The 21,920-nt window shown below is 39.5% G+C and overlaps 1 protein-coding gene across 1 annotated transcript in view; it reads left to right on the forward strand.

The window, feature by feature from the left end:
- PCDH7 (protocadherin 7) overlaps positions 1-21,920 on the forward strand; it is a 366,930-nt gene that overhangs the window by 272,761 nt on the left and 72,249 nt on the right. The window lies entirely within an intron of this gene.

Consider the following 21,920-nt stretch of genomic DNA (forward strand, 5'->3'; position numbering starts at 1 on the left):
TGTTTAAAACTTTCGTATTAAGGGGAACAACAAGTCCTAAGTAAAAGCTCAGGGATTTCCATTATGGAACAGCAATTTTCTTATTATTAGCAAAGGTGGTTATTTTTCCAAGAAGTTTAGAATTAGTGACAGATCCTAAAATGTCAGTGAAGCACCTATACTGAGGAGAACAACACAATTAATGCAATATTTCAAAGCAAAATGTGAAACAAAATTTTCCAGTTATTTCTAGCTGTGAATCAAATTAGCCATCTCAGCAGATCCATAACTGCAGATCAAGAACAAACCCTCCCCAAGAAGGAACATCTAAGAAGGAGAATGAGTTAATTCCTTAGATGTCTGGAGGTTTTGTTTGTTTGTTTGTTTGTTTATTTTTGCTCGTTTTAACAGAGCAGGCCTCAAACCAGCCATCAAGTTGGGATTTGCATCAGTTGTAATATGTGAAAAATGTGTTTATGGAGAGAGGGATCAAAAGTTGAAACTACCCTGCCTTCGTTTTATACAAAATACAGTATTGCTAAAGAGACCTTGCAAATGATTGCGTACAGTTTCCCAGTGAACATCACAGAAAGTGCCATTTCTATCTTTTTACCTTAGTTGCACATTAGGTTTTGATTTTTGTGAATGCAAGCTGGTCAGAACTTTTTTTTTTAAATAAACTTTACATTGCAAATTTCTGACTGTGCTTTCAGTTAACATTTCCTAGTCTTCTCTAAAGAATGTGTCAAGGAAGATCCTTCCATAAGCAGAGGTCTGAATCTACATGCCTGTGGAGAGAACTCAGTTTGCTGGATTCTGACCCTGGATCTCCCACATTGCACTTGAATGAGCTACCCCTCCATCTCTTTCAGCAGTAGCAGTATTTTAATGAGTAGCTTCAATCAAGCTTTCAAGTTTATTTTATACTAGTTGTAGTGTGCAAGCCATGACCTTATGTTTGTTTATTTTGTCTTTTATCTGCGTTTTTCTTGTTTACCCACTGCATCCAGGAAGGTGATTACAGGAAGATAAAATAAATTTCCTGAACCACAGAGAGTGGTAAAAGAGGATAATATAAACTGGCAAAAGCTAACAATTTATGTTCCCCTTTAACCCTGGCTTCATTTCTCCCTCCTGAGCTACAGTAAAATGTAAATCTTATGCAGAGAGTGAAATTAATAAATGTGACCCAGGCAGAAATAATTTCATGACTTTATTGAGCCTAAGGGGAGTGTATAGAGGATGCTTAATAGTTCATAAATGTGCAAATCATCTAGCCTATGCAAAAGAAGAAAGCAACACCAGAGTTAGACAAGAATATTTAGTGTATTGCTCAGCAAAATGGTAGGATTCTAGTCAGGCATTTCATAGAGCTCTTTCCTCTAAAGCAAATACAGCTGGTTTAGATAAACTTACCAAGAAACCAGGGGGGAAAAAGATATGAAATACCTATTCTCTAATGTTGTGGAATAGCCGCTGGGGAAGAAAAGGGAGCATAGAACTGCAAATAGGTATAATACAATTGGTACAGAATTGATAGATATAAATCCCTTTAGGACTTTCAAATCGATTTAAGGATCCGAAAATAGGGAGCTATTAATGCATAATTTGTATGGCACTGTAATTTCTGAGAAAGGATTCTTGCATGTGATTCTATTTAAAGTGGTGGTTTTGGAGACTTAGTTAACAGTTAAAAAATATTTGCATCTTAGCATTCCTGTTTTGTAAGCTTACTAAAGCAAATTTCATCAGGCTTCTACAGCATTCACTGCAGGAGAAGGAAGGTTTGCAAAGACCGAGATAGTCAGATATAGTTTTCATACTTCTATTTGCAACCAACTATTTCATGTTTACACTATAATGATGAATTTTAAAAACCTACCTTTCAACTGTGTTTTCCAGAATAATACAGAGGGAACAAAGTAGCAAAAGTAATATAAAAATAGTTTTATACCATGTTTACTCCTCCTTTGGTAAATTTACACTCACCAAACTGCAGTATCATGGAGGGAGCAACTTAAATAAGAATGAATCACTTAAGATTTTTCCAATCTTGTGGGGAATCAGAGAAGGAAGAAAAGACCAGCACAAGAGCAAAAAAAATTGCTTTCTTTTTATTACCTACCTCTCATGGATCTCCAGCACCTACAGAACTCCCTGAATGGGAATACTAAATTCTATCTTTTCCCCACAAAAGTGTATGCTTTCACTTCTTCCAAAGGAACTTGCAGGTTTTACAACTTGCAGTAAGTGTAATTGGGGTAAATCATCTTCTTGACTCTTTTTCTTCTTATGTGGTATCTGTGTTACACAATTCCAGAAAATGAAACTGATTCTAACTCTGGCGATATTATGGTGTTCGTAGTCTGCTCTAAGTTAGATGAATATATATTTGATAAGACAAGTAGAAGCAAAGAAATCAGAATAAGGGGTCCTGGTAGTCAGAAAAGAACCACAAACTGATGTACACACTGTAATGGTTTATTATTTAGGTCTGATGAAAACAGAATAGGCTGACAAATTCACAAGCAAAACATGAAAGGAGGATAAAAAGTTACAGATGGACAACTCATATTAGTTAAGTGTGGTTTTATATGTATATATACACACAACTCTCATCTCTTGCTTTTGAAGTAGATTTTAACATTCACGAAAATTGTTTACTTCTGGCATTAGTCATTGGCAGAGACAAAATATTGGACAACAGGAACCTTCAGTATGAGGTTCTAAGTCTATTCTAAGGTTTAATAAGACAGAACAAAATACACTTAATGTGGCAGGGAATGGTGACCACAGAGTTAGAAAACTGGATAACTACCAAACATGCTTCAGTTTCTCCCTAGTCTGCTATCTCACATTAGCTGCTAGAACAAAAGTCAGAGCATTTTTTTTAATCTTTGTCTCCTTTTACTGACAGTTCCTGGAATCAGCTTGGCACCTACTTAGCTTTTGCCCACCTTGCTCTGAACTAGAAGAGAGCCCTGGAACAATAGGTGATTTCATATTCTTTTTCAGTCTGACCTCTGAGCATCTGGCAGGCATCATGTTTCCACTCTTATCTTTAGGAGCATGAAATCATGGTAGACTCACACATAACTTCAAGTGTGAATATTAAAAGGGTCCTCATAGGTGGTAGAACAAGAAGTATGCCTTGAATTTAGAATAATCTGGTACTATGCTGATAAAAAAAAATTATCCTGAATTCCAGAGAGGATTGAAAAGCTGCTATGTGTGATAAAGAACAAACCATATGGTAGACCTAACCCTACAGTAACAAGCAGTGCATTTCTACTTGCTCTAATTTGTGCCTTATGTACAGATGAAAGGAAAATGCACAAATGCCCCAGGTCCCTCTGAAGTACAGTTAACTGTGTTTTATATATGAAAGAAAGAGGCAATCATCTTTTTCCCAACCATAGTAAGTCAAGCCTCTTTCCAATCAGTTTGGATATCCCTGCTGAATATTCTGATTGTTTTTATGTGTCATCAGTGAAATGATAATGGCTAATTAATGATACATGTAGTGACATGCTCATTTAGGAGGGCATAGAATTAATTGGGGGAAAATGTAAAAGTGCCGGCTGGAGAACAAAGCTCTCATATTATAACTTCTATGAGGTGCTATAATGTATCGGCTACATATATTATTACATATTAATATAAAAGTTAAATATTGCCTTTCAGTTCCAAAGAAAATTCAACTAATCAAAATGAGCATTCAGAAAGAATTAAAGGTGAGAGTTGGTTTGTCATAGAGTGAGGTCACATCTGAGAGTTACAGAATTTTTTTTCTGTACTGACTGACTGCAGATAAAATAAATTTAGCAACACTTAATAGTACATTTGTCTTTCTTTACACTGTGATGGGATCTGAAGCTTCCAGAATTTTACTGTTCAGTGGCACTCAGAAGCAAAAAAAACCAAAACAACAGAGAATGAAAGCTTAGAATTAAGGAAGGATTATCAAACAAAATAGATTCTGCTGCTTAAATCAATATGCAGGTGTATCATTAATACGTTGCACAGTTCTGACCTTCCCACTCTATATTAAAAAGAATGTAAATTCTAGAAGATATACTGATTAGGATGCTCAAAATTATAGAATACTTAAAGTAGGTTTCTTCAGCCTAGAGAAAAAAACTGAGAGGTTTGCCAGTGGTCCATATGAAGTCATGAAAAGAAGTGGTGAAAACTATCAGGTTTCCTTGATAAATGGGCTACGAATCATCATATTAAATTATTAAGCACTAGACTCAAGGTATATGGAAGTGTGTTTTCTCAGAGTGCATCAAACTGCTCAACTTTTTGTCAGAGGAGGTCAGTTTTTTGGATGCACCCCGTGAATCTGGTTCACATAAATAATAAAATAAACCCCACAAGATTTCTAGATTTATCCTTTTAATGAATTATATAAGTTAAGAATAACATAATAATAACATATCTCTTTGTTTCTCCTGCTCTCTTACCTGAACAGACACACTACCAACTACTGGAAGCAGAATACTGTGTTGAAAGTCTTCCTCTAAAAACTCCAAGCCAAACACACACACACAAACAAGCAGAAATTTAAAAGAAAAAAAAACAAAACAAAACAAAAAAACAACTCAGCCCTCAACACCATTCTTTTGTTAGCCAAAACAGTAAAAAACTTTGCTTCTGGAAGTTCGTACTGATAGTCAATGCTTTTGAAGCCGTTTGCCCAAGAGAGTGATGACAAATAATCTATGCATAATTGCAGTTGCTTCTTGGAAATTTACCACTGCAAGTCTTCTACTAAGAAAACTTTCAATGGGAAAAAGGTAGAAAAAACAGTAACAAAAAAATTAGATTTCTTTTTCTTCAGATTGCAATAAACTTACCACTAAAATTCCAAAACTCTGTGCCTCAGGAAACACATAGTTAGACTCACAGAATTCTGAAGGTTATAAGCACTAGAACAGGCTGTTATGGGGTTTATTTGGACATGTGAACAGCCATGGCTTTTAAGGGTAGTCATGTATTTAACTCCTACTGAAGTGTGACAGGTGTTTATCTTGTACACTCCTGATCCTGGAGATTCATATAGAAAAAAATGGAGAGCAAAGCAAACCAAAGGTATTTTCAAACAAGTTTCCAAGGATTTCTGTTATTTCAAACTTTATACTTCTGAAAACAAGTACAAAAGAGAAGATGACAGAAAATAGTTAAGCATATAGTAATATGTGAGATATCACCAGGCAATGTTTGTGTTCTTTGGAGTGTCTGAAGATGTGTTTTATCAAATCTTACAACTAAAATATTGCATCAGTGATGTAATAAGAACTTCTGTTATATCTTCTGATAATAATAAGAAGACAACTTTTTTTTCTCCCAAAGACATTACAAAATAATATTTCTTCATTTTTACATTCAATTGGAGAAAGCAACTGTGTATTATTAGGACTTTATTTTGGAGTCATTAGGATCAGTGCAGGTTAATCTGCTATTATTTGAGATTAAATAAACTAATAATATCATTTCACACTTTTTAATTTAATTTAAAACCTAGACTGATACTCATGAAGCTAATACGCATAACACATATTCACTGAATACAGGCTAGTATTATTTTAAGGAACTTAGAGCCAAGCAAGAGTTTTCAAAAATCACGCTGTAACATGGCAGGAAAATGGAAGATTAAAATGTGAAGATACATTAGTTTCATTTACACTAATATTCTTTTAAGAATTATTCATAATAGCAGAGGTGTTTCTTATCTGTGTAAAAATCTTCATTTGACAGCAATTGTACTGCAACCTCTTCAAACTCCAGGTCTGGCTTACAGAACAAATTACTCTCTACACCCCATGCAGCAGCACAATAAAGACCTAGTGAGCCTATTCTTTTAAACTTTAAATAAATAAATAAATAAATAAAAATAGTTAATGTTTACACAGAATTGCATAACTTTAAGCAAAGTACGTTCTGGACAAAGTTGAGAAACTGGACATTTTGATTAGGTTTAATTAACTACATAGTTGGAAAGCGATAAAGAAAGAAATGCAGTTAAGTGACCAAAGTGAATTAATAATTAAATCTCAGAAGGAGAGAAAGAGGACTTTATTCTTATTCTTTATTGTTTTTTCCAAAACATAGTTGCCACTAGTACTAAAGGAAAGATACTACTGAAGTTTATTTTACATAAGGATGAAAAATAATGATTTTTTCCCCCCAAACCGGTTCCCCAAATTTCGCTGTGTTTGAAGTTTCTTGCACTATCATCAGTAATGTCATTAACTACAAAATCTGCAACATCTTTTGAGAGAAAAATTCAGGTATTTTTCTCAGCATTTCTGAGCACACTACTATCTTCCTCTAAGGATATTGCTATTGTAAACAAAGCACTGTGCAGAGATGGTAACCAAGTTATCTTACTGCTGCATTACTCAAATAATTCAGAACTAGTTCCTGTATTTTCATATAGCTTAATAAAAGGTTTGTTTGCAATGCATGATGCAGAGCTCTGGCCTGTAGTACACTCTACAGAAGATTAGACTGGAGAACCCAACTCCTTTAATTCTTAAAACCTGAAGAACTTAAACCATGCAGTCTGACATGGAGGAGACATACTCCAACTCCAAAGACGTATTACCACCTTTGTGAGAATATTGATTTTTCGTAGAAGTAGCTAGGATTAGATATCATACCTTAATGACGGATCTCTGCCTCTGAGCAACAGAAATATAGCAGTCTTTGCAGGCTCTTACAGCTTCTATCCTTTGTTTTCACACTAGAGCCATGGAAAGGAAAAAGAATCAGATATGGCTAAAGACATTTATTTTTAATCCTTGAATCTAGCTGCTACTCATTTGTGAATAAATCAAATTCTTACTAAAGTCTTTTAATAAGGAAAATTCTGTTAATATAAGATGTGACAAGTTATAAAAGTTTTGTTGCCCTACTCCTGAGAAAGTGTAGTGGTTTGGACTTTGTTTTCCCCCAGAGGATAAGAAAGTGGTAGCCCCCAAGGGGTGGAAACCCCTGGAAGTTTTGAAATTCTGCCCAATAGGCACTCCTGCGAAAGTGTAAACATATCACAACCAGACCGGAAGAGAAGAGTTGTAGTTTGAGGTTAGAAGAAGGTGGCCATGTTGTGAGCCACGAGGAAGGGGCTCTGAGCCCCACAGGGGGGGCTTTGGCCCCCAGCCCCAGCTGGGGCCTGTGGGGACCTGGAACAGCATAATGCTGGGCTAGGTGCCTGTAGTTATGCCGGGAGATGTTTTTCTCCATGGGCGCAGAGCAGCAGCCAGCACTGACCGGAGAAATGGTGGCAGAGAGCCAAGACAGATAAGAACTGAACCGAAGAAGCAACAAAGACATGCAGCACCAGAGAAGGGACTCCTGGAAGGAGACCTGAGGGAAAGAGAGTCAGCAGCTGAGTTCTACAGAGTTCTTGGGGGTAAGAACTGATACCAGACCCCCCAAAACTCCTTTGAGACCTCCTGGAAGGAGGAAGTTGATAGACTCTTACTTGAAAGAGCCTTGAAGTGCAACATGCACTGCAGAGAGGAGCTGAGAAGCTCGGTTGTCCTGAGAGCTCAACCAGGACGGAGTGTGGGAGGTTGGCCTTGAGGCCCTCCCTTGCTGCAAGCTACAAAGAAGCTCGCAGCCTGAGACAGGGCACAGAGGCCCTGCAAGGAGCTTGAATCTCCTGGAGATACCAGACCGTCACGAAGACCCCCTGTGCTTCGTGATATGACGTGGTGAAGCGACCTTTGTCTGGGGTGAACGCAGCCCACGGAAGACCCCTTTGCCTGAATCAAGGGGCCGCGAGGGAGAGTTTGGATACCTCCCTCGTGTGTGCTGGCAGAGATCCAGCAACAGCTGCATGCATGAGAGAACCTGCTGCCTTAGAAGATGCTGCTGCTTAGTGACTGCTACTCTGAAGAAGCTGCTGCCCTGAGAGACTGGAAGGGATCTGTCCTTCTTTCCCTCCTGGACTTTTATTTGGAGGGGAGAAGAGATCTGATCCATTGTAAATACTTATGTCATGGTAGAGATAGTTGTAGTCGTGTGTATAATGTATTGTAGTATTTATTTGTATAGTCATTGTAATATATTCCCTTTCCCCATTCTGAGTCTGGTTGTGTTTTGTCTGGAAAAACCCATCTCACATTGGGTTGAGATGTGGGAGGGGGGATGGAGCTAGGGAATTGGAATTTGGGCTATCTCAAACCATGACAGAAAGCAACACTATCTCTGAGTCATAGAAAAGAAATTTTGCCTCTGGATCCCTGCAGCAGAATACATACTGAAGAATAAATACTGAAATTCTGTTTCAGTTTACCCATGCAAGTGGAATTAATCTGCATAAGGAAAATCTGAATAGAGCTTGTTCCAGTATACTTCCCAGTTACTAGGAAGTGGAAAAATGAGCCAGTCTTCTTTGTACAGACATACTGGATTCTAGTACACTCCAATATAGACTTGGTTGGAATGCTAAAAATTTAAAATGTCTCAAACCTTTCTTCTTGAAAAAGAAATTTCTTGAAACTGGATTGTGATGATTTAAAAGTTGGAAAGGATCTGCCCAAATGAATGATTTTATTGTAATTGTCACCCACCGTTGTGTATTATTTACTGGTTATTAATATAAAAAAATATTACCCTAGTTACACTGGCAAAATATACCTTTGTCCAATGGGCAAATGCATCTTCCTTTGATAGATTTTTGTTAATTTTGTACTTTCAAACTTTTTGAAAAACTTCTGTTTTTTCTTGCTGACCTGAAAGTCATTACAGAATATTTACCCTCCTGCTCTCAATAGTACTTAAAGACTTTGAAAAGTTCTTCCTGGGGAGAAAAAGTAGCCGTCAGTATTGGATTAAGCCAGCAAGGGTTGAACATAAATGACAGCAGTATCTCAAGTCTCCCCTTGCTCCGCCTTCCCAATCCACAAGAAAGAAATACAGTGACCCAAGAGTAGCAGCAATTTAGTTCAAAGAGAAAATACAGTGAGATTTAAAACCTGTTCTGAAAAATTATAATACCTTCCAATGCCTATTGCATCTAAAAATGCATATAGAGATGCTACTTGGAGATTTTAAAAGCATATATTTTTAATCGAACAGGATTTGTTGAACAAATCCTCAAATACAGTAAATCAGCACCTAATCTATAGGTGAGAAATCTGTGTTCTTTAGTGTTCTTTCTGGTTTGGATGATGATGTTGCCGCAGCTCGTATTCAATAGCTGGTTCATGAGAAAAAATGTGCAAACTGTAGTATATGGCCCCAGTAATTTTACGAAGCTGACTAGAGGTTTGTGTGGCTGATGTCTTAGACCAAAGGGCTCTCTTTTTGAGTGCTGAAGACCAAGCTGTTGAGAGCAGCTTTACCAGCCAACATGGTGAGTAGAGCTCTAGCCTAGGAATAGATACGAAAGGGAAATTACAACCCACAGTCAAGAAAGGAAGTAGTGGACAAAGGGTGCAAGGTAGCAGGTAGAGGAGACAACTCCCGAGTAATAAAATAGGGTGAAAGAGTTTCCATCTCAAGTATATTATATTCATGTTTACAGTCTGTGAAAAAACCAGCAAAGATTGCAGCTGTGCCTGCCTGGTTACATATCTACAACATCATTCCAGTTACTCAGCTGTGGTGGGACAACTCACAAAAACAGGTTATTGAAATGGGTGGATACACACTCCTCAGGGAAGACATGACAAGAAGAGGACAGAGGAGGTAAGAGGGAAGTGAAGGTGGAGTTCAGAAGTATGCAAGTCCTACTGTGAGACAGACAACAATAGCTCGGAATCAAAGGAGAGGCCAGTAAGGGAAACCCAGTGGTGAGAGTTTGCTACAGTTCATCTGATCAGGGTAAGGGTGTGAATGAAGCTGTTTTGGAATAATACAGAATTTGGTATCACAGGCTCCAGTTGTCATGGAAGAATACTGGCATCTTCTGGTAGGGCATCATGATAGGAAAGATTTTTGGAGGGTGTCAGGGATAACTTCTTGGTGCAAATACTGGTACCATCTACGGGTTATGTACAGCTGGATCAGCTGTTCACAGACAAGAAAGAACCAGTTGAGGATGTGATAATCAATGGTAACTTTGTCTGGAATAACCATGATTTAGTGAAGTTCAAGATCCTGAGGAGAATGAGGGAGATAAGAAGCAGTCTATATTCTGTACTTTAGGAGAGCAGGTTTCAGCTTATTCAGGGAACAGGTATCACATGGGAAGAGGCAGTTCTGAAGGGCTCAAGAAGGCTGTGAAGGACACCAACCAAACACAATAATGGTCCATCCTTGTTCCCAGGAAAACAAGCAGATGTCTCAGGAGACCAACTTGACTAAACAGAGGACTCATGGCAGAATTAAAATGGAAAAAAAAAAAAGGCAGTATACAAGAAATTTAATCTAGGAAAGACTACTAAGGAGAAATTTGGAAGCATTGCTCATCCATGCAGGGATGTTGTTAGAAGAGCTGCAGCTCTCTTTGAAACCTGTTAGGGATGACAAGGGCAAGAAGATTTGCTTCTAGCACTGCAGTAGTATGCAAATATAGTGTTGAAAGGGGGTTGTGATTTAGTGACAACAGGTGTGTAAGGTTGAGGTACTCAAGAGAAAGAAGAACAGCCAATACTGGATGAGGATAGAGATAGGCCAATGTGATACCCATCCACAAAAAGGGCCAGAAGAAGGATCTGGGGAACTACAGACCTGTCAGCCTGACCTCGGTGCCCAGCAAGGTTCTGGAATAGATCATTTTGGCACCTACAGGATGGCTGGTGGATCAGACCCAGCCAGTACGGATTTAGGAGGGGCAGGTCCTGCATGACCAGCCCGATCTCCTTTTATGATCAGGTGACTCACCTCATGGATAAGGGGAAAGCTGTGGATGTAATCTACCTGGACTTCAGCAAAGCCTTTGACACCATCTCCCACAGCATTCTCCTGAAAAAGCTGGCAGCCCACGGCTTGGACAGGGGCACTCTCTGCTGGGTTAGGAACTGGCTGGATAGCTGGGCCCAGAGAGTGGTGGTGAATGGTGCTGCATCCGGTTGGCAGACGGTCACCAGTGGTGTCCCCCAGGGATCAGTGTTGGGCCCAGTTCTGTTTAATATCTTTATTGATGATCTGGATGAGGGCATTAAGTGTACCACTAGCAAAGTTGCAGATGACATCAAGTTGGAAGGGGAGAGTGTCAATCAGCTGGAAGGCAGGAAGGCTCTGCAGAGGGACCTGGACAGACTGAAGAGTTGGGCTGATTCCAACAAGATGAGGTTCAACAAGGCCAAGTGCCAGGTCCTGCACTTTGGCCACAACAACCTCATGCAGTGCTACAGGCTGGGGACAGAGTGGCTGGAGAGCAGCCAGACAGAGAGGGATCTGGGAGATCGGATTGACAGGAAGCTGAACATGAGCCAGCAGTGTGCCCAGGTGGCCAAGAAGACCAAGGGCATCCTGGCCTGTGTCAGGAACAGTGTGGCCAGCAGGACCAGGGAAGTGATTCTTCCCCTGTACTTGTCACTGGTGAGGCCACACCTTGTGTACTGTGCCCAGTTTTGGGGGCCTCAATTTAAGAAGGATGTTGGGGTGCTGGAGCATGTCCAGAGAAGGGTAACGAGGTTGTTGAAGGGTCTGGAACACAAGTCCTATGAAGTATGACTAAGAGAGCTGGGGTTGTTTAGCCTGGGGAAGAGGAGGCTCAGGGGAGACCTCATCACTCTCTACAACTACCTGAATAGAGGTTGTAGCCTGGTGGGGGTTGGTCTCTTCTCCCAGGCAACTAGCAATAGGACAGGAGGACAGAGTCTTAAGCTGCACCAGGGGAGGTTTAGGTTGGACATGAGGAAGTTCTTCACAGAAAGGGTGGTTGGGCATTGGAATGGGCTGTCCAGGGAGGTGGTGGAGTCACCATCCCTAGAGGTGTTTAAGAAGACTGGATGTGGCACTTAGTGTCATGGTCTAGTTGACAACATGGTGTTTGATCATAGGTTGGACTCAACGATCTCAGAGGTCTTTTCTAACCTAGTTGATTCTGTGATAGTGTTTCCTTCAGGTAACTCAAAGCATGCAAATCCAAGTGACCAGATGAGCTGCATCCAAGTGTGCAAAGAGCAATGGCTGATGTCCTTCAACAGGTGATGTCAGTCATCTTTGACAGGTCATGGAAATTTGAGAACTGGAGAAAGGCAAATATTGCAATCATCTTTAAAAAGGCCAGTATGTCAGCTTTGGAAAATTACAGATCAATGAGTTTCACTTTGTTACCTGGGAAAAATCAAAGAGTTCTCCTGAAACATAATTCTGGACACATGAAGGGCAAAGTGCTTGGGAAGAGTTAGCATCTCCCAAGTGTAAACCATTCTTGAGAAGCCTGTTTTACTCCTGTGATAAGTTTTATTAATGAGGTTAGAGTAGTGGAAGTAATTTGCCTTGATTTTAAACAAGGCTTTAAAAAATTTTATCAATGACCAAGAGGAGGCGAATGAAGTGCACTCACATTAAGTTTGCAGTTGACCTCAAATTTCTGTATCAGTTGATAGACTAGAAGGCAGGATATCCATCCAGAGTAGACAGGATGAAGGATCGGGCAACCAGAACCTCAGTAAGGTTCTTCAGATAGAAGAAATGACAAGTCTGGTGCTTGGAAAGGAAGAACCCCCTTCAATGATATGGGCTGGAACCTGTCTCTCAGAGGAGCAGCTCTGCTGAAAATATTCTGGCAGTGTAGGTGGATGCAGGCTGAGCACAAACCAATAGTGTGTCCTGGCAGCAAAGAAAGCTGAGAGCATCCTGGGCTGTACTAACAGAATTGTGACAGGAGATCCACAGGAGTGATAATTCCCCTCTCAGCACCATACTTAGAGTCCCATGTCCAGTTTTGGGCTCCTCTGTAGGCGGTAGTTGTTGCTAAGTGGGCTGATTTTGGCACACCTGCTCCAGAGCTGGAGTACTTGCTCCGTGAGGAGAGCATGAAGGAGCTGGAAAAAGGACAACTTTGGGGCAACTTAGCAGGAGTCCCCAAGTATTTATGAGAATATCACCAAGGCAATGGAGCCAGGTTGTTCAGAGATGCATTGAAAATATATGAGGGACAGCGGACACAAGTTGAAATGCAAGACGTTCAGACTTACAAATTTTTGCCCCGTGAAGACAGTCAAACACTGAAACAGGCTACCTGAAGAGGTTGTTCAGTCTCCCTCCTTGGGTTTTTTTAAGAACCAACTGGACTAAACTCTGTCCAACTTGGTCTGACCTCATAGCTGACCCTACTTTGACCAGGAGGTTGGACTTCAGCTCTCCTGAGGTCTCTTCCAACAGGAATCATCTTATGATGCTAATATTTTCAAGCTTGATTAAACTCTCACAGAGCTGAGTGACGTAATTTGGAATCATAAATGTTTAAACAATTATTTAAAAAGATATTTATCTCTTGTCCCTTTATAGATGTGTGAATATGCATATTCACTTATAAACAACATAAGAAAGTTTATTAAATTACTTACGCTAATAGGATCACATCTTCGGAGACCATCAGTGATGCAGCTCAGTTGGTACATGCCTAGTTTTCAAAAGTAGATTTGTGATTACCTAGTCCTGCAAATTCTATTGTTGTAAGACATATCATTAAACATTCTAATCTAGTTTGTGTCATACTAGTTTGGGGACTATCCTCTACCCAAGACACTCCATAAAAGAAGAATTATATAGGATATATTAAAATAAATGCACCAGCCTGAAAGCCTTGGCAGAGACTGACTGCATTGTATTCATGGATAACTTGGTATGTACAGGATCTGTAGGTAACAGCGTAATAAAGTGTACTACACCTTAAGCCTCACACTCAGAGGAGGCTGGACTTGATGAATATATATAAATCAGATATGAAGCACATTTGTAGAAGGTCTGATGTGTTCCCAGATGAAACTATTGCTGATATTGATACACCAGACTTTGTCTGAAAGCAGCTCTAGGATGTCAAGAAAATCTCCAAATTACATATGGAGTTATATGCTATTTTCCAGCCACCATAATACCTTGGTCATCTTCTTGCCTTGTACTGCAAACCAGCCTTCAGCCTCTCTCTCTCTCCTCCCTATTTTGTTTCTTGTAAACTTGAAATAAGATCACATTGTTTGGCCTTAATATTACCTTTGCTGAAATGAAGGGGAATCATTTGCGTCCAAACTACACAATGCTGTTCTGAGCTGAGATACAAATAAGCAAAGTAGAACTGCTTGACTGCTATTCTCTCACACTGATCGCTTAAATATATGGTACATACATGCTTAGCATTACTGTGGCATACATAGGTGCTGAGTTACAGTGTATCAGTAGCTTTGAAAATAAGCTGAATTTTCATTCATCGATTAACATTGTGATAGGCTATTTGCATGCATGCAGACATGGAGCACATGTGTAAATATCTCTATACAGCATCAAATATTCAGTAAGCAGCTGTATATACAAATACATAGCCAGGGAAAGATAGAACAAAATCAAGTTCCTAAAAGCTGTAATAGTGAACTACTCTAGGAACATTGACTTTCAGTTCCAATTATGTTGCACAGCCCTTGAAGTGAGGAGTCATAGACTCTTAATCATATTCTATGCTTACACACTGTATTCAAGGCTTCAAATCCTCTTGTGCTGGGTTGCTTTTTAAGTGGTCTTACTGTCTATCTTGGGAATTTTTAAATCAAAATTATTGATTTTTTTTTACTCATTTTCAGCATTTTATGCAGTATATTTTGTATTCCTCAGTAGGTCGCGTATTAGAATCTTTGTCCCTCAGACCATCAATGGTGCATTTATGGATAGTCCAGGTCATCCACATAACAAATATAACCACAAATTCATTAGTACACTATTGTAAGTTAAAATTTAATTCAAGAAAGATGTTTTCCTAACCTGGCCTGGATTTATTTTTAAAGGTCAAATTTACATTTCTCAAGAATTACCAGTTTTTATACACCCCTCCCATACCATTTTTCCAGCCAAACATTTCTAGTTTACAACTTTAAATCAAGTAAGACTGTCTTATTCTGAGACGTATCAAAATATAATTATACATTCTGGTAAGTCAGCTGAACTTTGTCCCTAATTTGCATCCCATCTTGAGTAATTTATTTTCCACTTGTCATGAAACATATGAATGGAGTTGATCTTTTATAGACCACTTGGCAAAAGTGAATAATTAGAAATATACTTGCATCTGCATTAGAATAGTTTTTGTCCAGGAAATATCATTTGTTTCCATCATGACGTATAAAACATGATATTCTTTGAGGAGAGGGTCTAGGGTTTTGGTTTTATGTAAAACTGTTTAATAAAACAGGTTTGAGAAAATAAATCACTTAACTTGTCAAGCATAGCAAACCTACTGTTTTGAAGTAATATTAACAAACCACTTACTGTACTCAGTAAAACAGATGTTAGAACTCCATATATGCAGCTATGCTTGTCCTTAATTCCAGCAGCACAGCAGTATTCAGGATATTCCAAGAGTTTCAAAATGTGACCAATTATGTAACTAGATATTCCAAAAGACTTTGCAACTAAAAATCAGTGCAGATCTTCAACAACAAAATTTTAAATATTCTCAGTAAAATGTACAAAAAATGAAATACGGAAGACCATAGGTTACCAAAGACTCAATCTTCTTGTGTATATAATGAAAAGTGAATATACTTTTGTTCAGATCATTCTATGCAACAAGTGACAATTGATCACCTTTCTCAAAAAAAGTGTACCTTTCTACAATTTCTCCAGATCATAGTAGGGCATGATCAGCACTTCAGTGTGACACAGGGAAAGGCTGTAAAGTATGAAATTCCCAAAAATAAAGTTATCTGAAGAATATTGAGTACCACTCACTCCACATCCTTGATTATGAAGTTAGAATAACTCAGAGCAGCCTTTCAGCTGCAACTGGAGGAGATTGTTTCCCTGCTAATAAAAGATTACGTAGGTGATGTTGACTGTCCTAACACAGTCCTGTTGGGTTATCTCTGTGGTATATCTACCACTACTGCCTTAATATGCTTCAAACTTACTCTTCCTCGCAGCTTCTGTTTTTTGATGTTTCTACTACACTACAGCATCTTTCCTATTTGGAAGGTCAAGAACAGAGTGGTCTAATACGATTTGATTAATGAATGCAGAAGAGACCAGATTCACAGAGGTTTATGTCACCCCTCCCACCCCCATAAATCCTATAGCTTTATGTTTATAGTTCTTTGATAAGAATGAAAAGATGTAAAAGATGTTGTTACAATTGTACCTCAAGAATCAAGAAGGGAAATTGGGTTTCCCTTAATATAATGTTGGATTAGAAATAGTGATACCAAGCAGAGGAGAACATAAGATTTGAACAGGTCTGAGATGGGGGCACACTAAGACTGTTTGAACTGCATGAGAACTTGTTGACAGATATCTGTCATTACCATTAGCAATGGTAATGGACCTCACATTTACTCCTGATGACCACCACTTGTAATGGGCCAACACTTTGACTTTGTAGTGCTGCTTACAACCCTCTGAGCTCAATGATCCAACCATGCATCTTATTACCCATTTATGTAGTGCACAGCTAACTAACTTGGACACCAGAATACTATGAGAAATTAAGTAAAAAGCCTTACTAAAGATAAGTATACAGCATCTCCTGTGATCTCCTTTTCCATTTAGCCAGTCATTTCATCACAGAAGGCTATCAGTGTGGTCAGACATAATTTGTTCTCAGTAAATTCATGCTGGCTTTCCCAATAATCATCATGTCCTTCAGGTGGCTGCAAATGGCTTCTGGGCAAATTGCTTCATAATCTACCCAGACATTGAGGTCAAGCTGCCCAGACTGTAGCTTTTCAAGTCCTCCTTGCTCTTCTTGAAGAAAATCTACCTTTTTGCAATCTTCAAACTTCCTCATGACTATCAACATGGTCTTGGTATGCTTCCAAAGGTGCAGAGGAAGCCAGGTAACATTGTTAGAGATCATTTTTAATTCTCTTTCATAGCGATTATACTAATATACTAATACAAAAGATTATACTTTTTATAAATTTTTATAAAGACCATGTTGATAGTCCTTCCCCCGGGTGCTACCGCCAGCAGCCCCTGCCCTGGCCCCAACGGGAGAGAGAAGAGAAAGAGGTGGAGCCTCGCTGGCGGATGCTGCGCCCCCATGGAAGAGGAATGGGGAGCTTTGGAGCACACAGAGGTTTGCCGTTCCAGGTTTGGGGGATGGGAAGGGTGTCGAGCAGGGTATGGGGGTCCTCAGACTGGCTGGAATGCGAGCGGGGCAATCCTGTATGAAATGTTGCATGTGAGCAGTGCGCTTGTAGATATTCGGCAACACAGTGGGGTAAGGATAAGGTCAGGGTGGATAATGGGTTCTTTTAGAATTTTGGGGGTCTCGGCTGGGCTGGGGCCTTGAAAGGCACCCCAGCCTTGGATGGGTACGGGGGCCAGAATGGTTTGTCTGTTTGTTTGGTTTTGGCTCACCTGTGGCTACTACCAAGGTTCGGCATGTTCTGGATATATTTGCTTTGCTCTGTTACATCCTGACAGGGTGGTCAGGACAAAGGGTTGTTACTGGGTATTTCCTGGAGATTGTATATAGATAGGGGATAGCAAAGTAGGAAATGTAAGATATGCCCAAATCGTTCTAATAGGAACAAAACCTGTGTACCCCTATGTGGTTGTGAGCTACACTGGTGATGGTACATGCCTTCAGTAGGGTCGCCCATGCCAGACAGGTCAAAACCGTAGGACCAGATACACTACATTCTTGGGCAGGATGAGTTTGTTAGCCTTCTGGTAGTCATCCTAGGAGGAGGACAACTCTAATCCCAAACCCGGGCAGATGGAGCTCACTTAGCCCTGTAAGGCCATCCATCTAAGAGAAGGTCACGGAGAGATAGACAACAGGTTAGCTAAGGCATATAGTGCTTTCAGAAAGCTTCATAAAAGAGTTTGGTGAAATAAATACCTGAAGAAAAGTACAAAGATCAGTGTTTACAGAGCCATAGGGCTGTCTACTCTCTTATACGGATCTCAATCATGTGTCATCTACCGCCACCACCTGCATCTCCTAGAACGCTTCCATCAACACCGTCTCCGCACAATCCTAAACATCCACTGGTCAGATTATGTGACCAGTACATCTGTTCTTGAACAAGTAGCAGTCACAAGTATTGAGGCCATGTTGCTGAGAACACAGCTGCATTGGGCGGGGCACGTCTCAAGGATGAAGGACCACCGCCTCCCTAAGATCTTACTTTATGGTGAACTTGTCACCAGCTGCCACAAGAGAGGAGCCCCAAAGAGAAGATACAAGGACTCCCTGAAACAACATCTCAGCCTTGGCCATATTGATCAACATAACTGGTCTACTCTGGCCTCCAATCGGGAGGCCTGGAGACACATCATCTATAACGCTGCAGATGCTTTTGAGAAAGTACGCAGGATCACCCTTGAGGAGAAAAGACAAGGCAGAAAGAGCCGTGTCTTGCAGAATATACCATCTAAGGAGTCTTTCTGCTGTGCCTTTTGCAACTGGACATGCCTATGCCGTATTGGCCTTTTTAGCCACCAGTGTGCTTGCAACAAACGTGGGTAGAGCCCCCAAATCTTCTTTCGCGAAGCCTAGCCATGAATGAAAGGTTTTCCTTATCTTCCTCCACAATACAGAAATAGCTTCTGGTCATCTTCTACTAGAAGAGTAAGGGCCCCAAAAGATCTGGGGTCATACCTTTTTAATGAGAGCTGGAGGATAGGAAGAGGAAGGGGAGAGGAGAGGGAAATCAAGTGGTGGAAGGGCTTTCAGATCCTCTCAGTCTTTTCCTTTTCCTTCATCACCAACCATTTCACCTGCCCCACTGAATGGCAGTACCTCACTTTCCCTACACTTCCTTTTGCTGTTGAGCTAGTTACAGAAACTCTTAATACCTTTCACATTGCTCCGTAGTTTCAAGTTCTGCTAAGGTTTGACTTTCCTAGATCTATTCCTGCGTGCTCAGACAAAATCTTTACATTCTTTGTAGGTAGCCCGTTACCATTTTCTGTGCACTTCCCTTTCATGACTAAACTCAGTGATCATGACTGTCACATCACTCTTGATCCCTCAGTGAGTGCATAACAGCATTAGAATGCCAGTGCTTCTTACACTTGTAACATGCACACACGTAAACTGAGTATAAAGTAATGGGATCACACGAAAGAAAGAATACGCCTCACTTTTTTGCAGCTTAATTATTGATCAAATGTCTGTCTTTGAAATTTCACATTCTCACATACATAAAAAATTACTGTTTTTTTGCTCACTAAAATCAAGTTATAAGAATGAATATTTATGTAGATACAAAAGTATTTGAACATGAATTTGAAATAAGAAAGTATAAGGATAGAGTAAAAAGATTTCCAGGTGATGTATAATGAAGAAAATTGTCTCACGCTCAGATTCATTTCTAAAGTAAAATAATGAAGATACTGTTTCTTTGTTCTGTTATTATGGCTGTAATTATTTATTATGATAAAGTCCAGAGGCACATGATAGCAACTATTGTGCAAAAGCACAGATCTGTAAAATGAATCCCATATCATGGAATTACATTAGTGGAAAGGAATGTTGAGGGGCACATTCCATGATGGCTTATTTTTCCTTTGTTTATATTCTTGTTTTCTAGTGGTTGGTAATATAAAATGTTTATAGCTCACACACTGTTTTCTTATGTCAGAGGATGGAGTCCTCAGTTCAGGATTGAGACTTTATTGCTGAGGGTTCTGTATGGACTATCAAATCTAGATTTCTCTCACAGAACACAAGATAAAGTTGATACCTCTTTTAGTTTTAAATCTATTTGCCAGAAGTGCAGTTCCATGCACTTCCTCCTTCCCTTTCCATTAGTATTAACTTGACCCTTTCAGTTGCACCAGATAAGTTAAATCATATACACACAAAACACAAGAACAAAAACCAAAAAGCAAACCAAACCCCCACAAACAACCCACTCCAAACAAATGAGCAAAGAACCTTCAAAAAAACCCCCATATCACACAGAAAAAAACCCACCACAACAACAAAAAAAGAACTTACAAAAAAAAAAAACTCAACACCCCCCCCCCAAAACCCTAAAGCTAAGCAAACACAAAACCAACCAAAACCACCAAAAAACAAAAAGAAGAGTTTTACAACAGATTAGCAAAACTGAATTGACTTACTACAGAGAAAGACAAACAGAGCCAGTTGAAAGAACAGGAATAAAATCTTTCTTCTTTCAACATATTTGGGGCACAAGTTCAGGTCAAACTACATCACATAATGGCATTCTTTGGCTAGATTTTAGAAAGTGTGTAGGCAACTGAAATAAGAGATATCTGTGCAAAGCCTTAGGCCTGTGTTGGAGGTTAGTGTGCATGACAACCTATGTTCTGCTGGACAGGTATATTAAAACTCAAAAAATAACCTTAATACACTCCCATCAGACCTCTTACATGCACACACACTTGCACTACTTGCTGGCCATAGTACACAAGATTATATTGTCTCTTGACAATATAAAACCTCACATACCTTGAATTATACTGCAGGTTTGTTTTTCACAGAGTATCTGTCAAGAAGATTTATAAGCAGAGTGAGAAATGCTACATTCACAAGTTTTCCACAGATCACTCTTTGAGAATAACCTAAGCCTCTTCATTATGTCTACTTCACATTACTCTGGTAAAAAGAATTCAGATATTTTGAATAAACATAGCTGAAATTAAGGCTACATAGACTCATAATTATAACTGCCATAAAGCACAGGAAAAAACAGAATGTGTGTACTATTTGTTCTGAGAAAAAAAAATTAAAAAAAACCCCACACATGAACTTAACTGCAGAAAACAAATCCCCAAGCATCTACCCTTTCAACAGCTGAAGACATAGATGCTTCTAGTGTTATTTTCCCTGCTTCTAACATATCTGGAAGATGACCTTAAATATTAGTTATGCATATTTGATATCAACCTGTGGAAAAAATTATGCAGTATATCCCATCTCATGCTGTGTTGATGCAAGTCACAGGTAATTGTTATTTAGAGTGCCTGGAAGAACAGAATTTGAAAGTGGTCAACTACACAAAAAGAACCCTAAATGTACAGCTTGAATATAGGATATATGGTGTCATTCTGTCATTTAAGCTGTCTGCAGAGATCTGGAGGGTCCTTTGTCACTAAACCTCAATATTTCACTAAGACAAATGGGATCTCTGTGCAGCCTGAGTTCAAGCTCCTCTTGTAACAACATGCTGGCATATAAACTAGAAGCACTATATCTTCGTGGAGGAACACTAATGGCTTTCTCTTGGTAAAACAGCCTGGTTAACAATATATGATAAGGTAGGAATGTGAATGTAAACAGTGTATAAGTGGAATATTCAAAGCTGTTTGACAAAAAAAATACAAACCAACCAGAAAACCTAAACCATCCAACCAATTAAAACCGACACTGATAATGCAAAGATGATTAATATCAGTTGGAATAAATGATAATCTGGGAATGACCATGAAAATTTTGGGTAAGAAAACCAACCAAACAAAAAAGATGAGTCATCTTGAAAGGGTGATATGAAAGAATCATGAAAATTTATTTAGATGAGAAGAGAGAAATGCACTTAAAATAGTTTGATACTGCCAGAAGTCTCCCTGAGTCATAATGGCCTTTACCAGGCTGGACAGAGCAGCTCTTAGTTTAACAGTATGGGGCACAGTACGTAGGCACCCCACACCTTTGGGGGCTGTGTGGCCCTTGGCCTTCTGGGGGTCTTCATCACCTGTGTATGCACTAGCAAGTGAAGGGAGTGGACTGCACAGGTACACAAAAAGCTAGGAGCACCCACACCTACAGCACAGGGGTGTGCAAGTAGGGTACCCCACAGTGCCCCATGAGAGGTAGCTTCAGGTCTTGTAACTGTGTGAATGTGTCC

Source organism: Chiroxiphia lanceolata, chromosome 4 (assembly GCF_009829145.1).
Source record: "Chiroxiphia lanceolata isolate bChiLan1 chromosome 4, bChiLan1.pri, whole genome shotgun sequence".
Lineage (NCBI taxonomy): Eukaryota > Metazoa > Chordata > Aves > Passeriformes > Pipridae > Chiroxiphia > Chiroxiphia lanceolata.